Source organism: Bos grunniens, chromosome 7, assembly GCF_055505025.1.
Source record: "Bos grunniens cultivar Pamir isolate PY7600 chromosome 7, Bosgru_T2T1.0, whole genome shotgun sequence".
Lineage (NCBI taxonomy): Eukaryota > Metazoa > Chordata > Mammalia > Artiodactyla > Bovidae > Bos > Bos grunniens.
In genome coordinates, this window is record NC_141171.1 from 9,985,635 (window position 1) to 9,991,974 (window position 6,340).

At 37.0% G+C, this 6,340-nt stretch overlaps 1 pseudogene; it reads right to left on the reverse strand.

Moving 5' to 3' along the window:
* Positions 1–419: 419 nt before the first annotated feature.
* Positions 420–1,385, reverse strand: LOC147368322 (olfactory receptor 7C2-like; annotated as a pseudogene).
* Between the last annotated feature and the right edge of the window lie 4,955 nt (positions 1,386–6,340).

Sequence of the window (6,340 nt, forward strand, 5' to 3'; positions counted from 1 at the left end):
CATTAAGTTTGATGTGACTGAAAGTTATTCAGAAAAAAGACACTTCTTCCAGTTCACTTAATTCACACAACCTCAGAAAACATCTCTGTAAATGAATTTGCAGGGCAACATTTCCATAATAGGTATACATCCCATCACTTTGAGGATATATATTAAAAACATGACATTCAGTTTATTTTTTAAGAAATTTAAATCATCACTAAGTGTAACAGAAAAGATCAGGTTCAATTCATATGAAGTTAAAATTCATATGGTTACAAATTGAAAAAGGGAACCAAAGATATAGTATGAAGGAAAATAGAGAGGGCTGTGAAGACCCAAGGAAGGTTTTTCTTTAAAAATTGAGTATTAGGAAAGATAAAAAACATTAAATGAAGGAAGCCAGGATGTCTGGTCCTCAATATTATGTGCCCAGTTACTTATGAGAGTCCTCTGAAGGCCCTGTGAATGAGAGATGGTGCCCTGCTAATGAGCCGCACAAGGGCCCCCTTCATGTCTCTGTTCCTCAGACTGTAGATGAAGGGGTTCAGCATGGGGGTGACCATGGTGTACATCATTGAGGCCACCAGACTTGTCCTAGAGGATGAAGTGACTGCAGAACTGAGGTAGACCCCTAGGCCTGAGCCATAGAACAAGGAAACCACTGAGAAGTGAGACCCACAGGTGGAAAAAGCTTTGCAGTTGCTCCTGACTGATGAACTTCTCAGGATGGTGGAGAAAATATGATAGTAAGAAAAGAGGATCCCAGAGAGAGGAAAAACACCTAAGATAATAGTCACAAAATACACCACTGTGTTATTGATGAGGGTGTCAGAACAAGCGAGCTTCAGGACTTCAGGAAGATCACAAAAAGAGTGTGGGATCCTCATGCTTCTGCAGAAAGACAGCCTTAAGATAGTCAAGGTCTCAGGCAGGGAGCCTGTGACACTGAGGCTCCAGGACCCCAGAGCCAGCAGCCCACAGAGCTGGGGGTTCATGATGACCATGTAGTGCAGGGGGTGACAGATGGCCACGAAGCGGTCATAGGCCATCACGGCCAGGAGTAAATTGTCCAGGCATCCAAACACAACAACAACAAAAAATTCCTGGCTGAGGCAGCCTGCATAGGTGATAACTTGACTCTGTTACTGGATGTTCCACAGCATCTTTGAGATGGTGGTGGAGGTGAAACAGATGTCAGCAAAGGACAGGTTGGAGAGGAAGAAGTACATGGGGGTGTGGAGGTGGGAGTCTGAGATGACGGCTAGGATGATGGCCAGGTTCCCAGTGAATGTGACCAGGTACATGGACAGAAACAGCCCGAAGAGGAGAGGCTGCAGGTCTGGGTCCTCTGTGAATCCTAGGAGGAGAAAGTTTCTGACTCCTGTTTGGTTTCCTCTTTCCATGAGTATGCTGGGCTAGCCAACAAGGAAGAAAAAAGGAACACAAAATTTACCCCAAATAAATACTCCCCAGAGAGACAGAAATGTCCTTACTCCAAACCCAGGGAGATCATGAAGTCATTCATTTTGGCTAAGGATTGACTTCGTTTGATGACAAATTGTGGTTACTGTTGATACCTACAAAAATTGTCTTTGAATTCAGCAGTTCTCAAATTGTGATTATCTCTGACCATCTCATTCCATATTATCAACTTTATTTACTATGTTATATCCCTGGAGAAGGAAATGGCAATCCACTACAGCATTCCTGCCTGGAAAACTCCATGGACAGAAGAACCTGGCAGGCTACAGTCCATGGAGTTGCAAGAGTTGGACACGACTTAGCAACTAAACCACCACCACCACCACCATGTTATATGCCAGATATCCAGAGTTTATTCATTTTGCATAATGAAAAATTTATACACTAAGAATTCCCTGTTTCCCTTGCCTTCTAGCCACTGACAATCAGCATTCTATTCCCTGCTTCTATGAGTCTGATGATTCTAGATGCCTCATGTGAGTGGAATCATATATCATTCAGTATTTGTTCTTTTCTGTATGGCTTATTTCATTTGTTATAATGTCCTCTAGATTCATCCAAAGTTTTCGAGCAGCAGGGTTTCTACATGGTATTTTAATGTGTTTTAGTTTTAATGTTATTAATAATGACATTTAGTCCTTGTCATTATATCTCTGACATTGCCTTTATATTAGGAAAGCTTTAGACTTTGTTTTTTGTATTTATAAACTGTTATGGGCATTTTCTACATTTCCATATTAATTTCAAGATTTTCTTATTATTTATATACTTTCCCCAAATAATATTATTTTACAACATCTGTTTGTCTTTAGGTCTAATTGCTATGAAACTCGATAACACTGTTCAAATTTATGTTGAGTTGGAATTCTTACTATTCTTCTTTTCTTTCAGGGAAATAATTCTAGAGTTCTTATTTAATATATTTATCATAATTTAGGATCACTGACTCAACGGACGTGAGTCTGAGTGAACTCCGGGAGTTGGTGATGGACAGGGAGGCCTGGCGTGCTGCGATTCATGGGGTCGCAAAGAGTCGGACACGACTGAGTGACTGAACTGAACTGAACTGATATGTATTTTTATTATCTGAACTTTCATTTTTATTCTAGATATCTTAGATGGCCTTTTAGAGTTATAAATAACTATTTCACAATTGATTAATAATTTAGAAAAAATAATGTTAAATTTTATCTCCATATTTCCTAGTGAATTTCAAATGTTAAGTGTGGAGCAAGGGACCATATAGACTATCAGAAGAAAATAAATAAAACACATAGATAATATAATTTATATACGAATATATGTAATTTTTAAAAGTAGATGTTCTCTCTGAATAAAAAGTCTTTGATAGAAATAAGTGGAGAAAAGATCAATAATTGGACCATAAATTGAAATATTATTAATGAGAAATGTGCCATGCAGAAAGTTGGAATGCAAAAGATAATGCATTTGACTAATAAAAATTAGTATCTTTAATCTATAAAGCCTTAATTATAAATCATAGAAACATTAATGTATTAGCTGGGAAAAAGGCATAAGATATTAAATATTTATAAAAAGTGTAAAAAGGGTAAGAAAAGTTTGAGAATTTTTTTTACAGTATTAATCCATGAGTGTGAAAGTAAAATAAGATACACTTTTCATTGAGGTAATTAGGAAGCCATTGGGAAAAATAAAGATTCAGAATGCAAAATTTCATCAACTGGAAAGAGAAATCGCACTTCATATACTTCTCTGAGATGATAATTGATCTGTTTTTCTGGACTGGAAAACTTAAAAATCTGCATACAGCTCTTTTATGTGTCCTTGCACTTATCCAAGGAAAATGACCTACAAGAAATATCAAAATGTGGACAAGAATCACCTTGGAGTGATAAAATGAGTCTTGGTTTTTACATTCATTTTCTTCTATTACATATTTCAAAAAACTACAAATGACCACACATGTAATCTATCCTCAAGAAATAAACACGTGAAGATTTGGAAGATGTTGTTAATGAAAGTTACACATGACAAACCTAAGTAGAGAATAAAATTAAGATAGAAGCAGAATTAATGAATTAAAAAGCAACTTTGCAAGAACATATTAATTAAAACTTCATGCTAAAAATCTCTAAGAAATTAATTTATTTCTGGGAAGATATATGTGTCCAAATTTGATTCAGGATGCAGGATAATAGATCAATAATTAAGGAAGGAATTAAGCAAACAACAAGACTTACTTCCAAAAATGCCTTTGTGGTACCTAAAGGCAGGAACAATAGAAGAATTCCCTTTAAATATTAAAGAAGAAAAGAAAGTTTACCATCACTATTATCAATTCCCAGGAAGTTCTAGCCAATGCAATGCAAAGAGAAAAAGATACAAAAGATGTTAAGTATCAAAAAAGCAATTATTGTTTGAAGATGATAGATTGGCTGAAGATAAAAAAATTGCAATGGAAAACTTCTTTTCAAATGTATTTTTTATTGGAGGAGGACACCTCTTTGGACTGAAAATGATTTTAGTAAGGCAACTGATACCAAAAAAAGAAAGTAAAAACCAATAGTCACCTTAAACTAACATTCAGTGGCGTTCAAATGTTTTGCAACTATTGCTTCTATCTAGTTTAAAAACGTTTTCACCACTATGGGAGCTCTCTGTACTATCTTTGTAACTTTTCTTTAAAATTTCTCTAAAAGTATTCAAAAATAAAAATTAACATAAAAAGTGGGTGCAAGAGGAAAACAAAGCCCAGAAGTTTTCATGTGTGCAGTTAAATCTCTCAGAAAATAGATCACAATCATTTCACATATTAACAAAAATGTAAGCCTCTTGGAACAGGGGCTAGAAACTTGCAAATACACAATAAATGAAAGTGATACATTTACTAAATAAGTCAAATTACTTGAAGACCTCCACGTGTCAAGTATTTGTGCTAAGTTTTATATGCTTTAGTTCATTTTATCATGATCATTGCTGTTTTGATTTAACAAATGAATATATGTGAACAGTAATACAATAATAATGATTAACATGTATAGATGCTCACAGAGTGATGGGGTAATTAAAAACTTCTTGTGCATTATCTCCTTTAGTTTAATTTTCATATTAACCTTACAAAGTGGATACTATTATTATCCTCATTTCACAGATGGGGAAACTGAGACAGAGAAACAGTCAGTAAGCTTTTTGAATCACAAAGCTGTTTGAATGGGCTTGTAAGGTACAGTGGTAAACAGTCTGCCTGCCAATGCAGCAGATGCAAGAGACCTGGGTTCAATCCCTGGCAGTTGGGAAGATCTCCTGGAGTAAGAAATGGCAACCTGCTCCAGTATTCTTGCCTGGAAAATTCCATGGACAGAGGAGCCTGGTGATTTACAGTCCATGCGGTCGCAAAGAGTTGGACCCAACTAAGCATGCATGAACGTAGGTACGTGCTAACTAGGAAGAACCCCAGAGAACACCTGTTGTTTGAGTGAGAGAATAAATCAGTAAGATATGATAGATAAAAGGAAACAGGAGAATCTGATGGAGAACAGAGGCACTTGACTCCTAAAAAACAACTAAGATGGTTGCATAAGAAACCTGGAGAGATGTTGGGGGCTGAAACAAGGTTAGTTTCTATCAGGAAGGTGAGAGATTCTCAAAAATGGGTCTCAGAGAGAAAGGAAGGAATCTGAGTGAAAGAGAGATTTTGAGAGACCTGAACTGTGCATAGTGTTTTAAGTAAATGGACTCTTACCAACTGTGTTATCTTCATTATGCCATCCAAGTTAATACTCTGAGAGTTCTGCCTGCCTCCATCCCTGTTTCCCAAAGCACACACTCTAATGTCCTCAGTGAGCTTCTAGTTCCCTGGATCCTTTCATTCCTGGGTGATGGATCCTCAATTCAGCTCCAGTGAAGTGCAAGGAGGTGGCATCAAGCATCCATTCTCTGAAAGGGCACTGCTGAACTTCCTCCTTTCTGGGACAGTTGGACTGTAGTGAGAGGAGTAAGGGGCATTTTTACTGTTTCTGTGGCTTCTGAGGTTGAATTCTCACAAGTGCTCATTAAATTAATTGTTCCACTGTTACTCTGTTCTCTGAGCAATTTGGTTCCCACTAGTGAGGAAGCCAAACTAGAAAGGAGCTTCTGCTAGTTTTGTTCCCTTGGGAACATCTTGGATGTAAGAGATGCTTACCTCTCCCCATGCACCTTAGTCACAATGCTCTTCTCTCCAGGATCTGATCTCCATTATCTTTTCCCACAAGCACTTCTTCAACATTTGAGATAGAATTTCCTTGTCTATCCAGGGCATGATAGCACATTTTTTCAAGACCATGTGAATGTCAAACATCTTAACTTTGAATTATAGTCAAGGATATGGGTCGCACCTGACTACCAACAAAACCAGGCCAATGACTTTGCCACAACTTCTGCTCTTATTGTTGAAGGTGCACTCTGGAGAAGGTTCCAGGAATACAACAAGAGAAATAGTGTGAGAAGGGGATTGGCTGGCTATTCAGGCAGACTCCATGGGAATATGTGGCTTTTCAGAGTCAAGTTCATTGGATGGTCCTCAACACTTTAATCCAGAGAGAATGGGCTATCTTAAATAATTCACAAGAGAGTGATTTTGTTTTCTATATATCTCTCTTTTTTAAATTATTTTTAAATTGAAGGATAATTGCTTTACAGAATTTTGTTGTTTTCTGTCAAACATCGTCATGAATCAGCCATAGGTGTACATGTGTTTTATAAATGAAATCTAAAAAGTAAAACAAACTAATGAATATAATCAAAAAGAAACAGACTCACAGACATAGAATTTTTTTTTTCTTTTTTTGACTGCATTGCTCAGCACGTAGAACTTCCCTGACCACGGATTGAACCCATGCCCTTTCCACTGAAA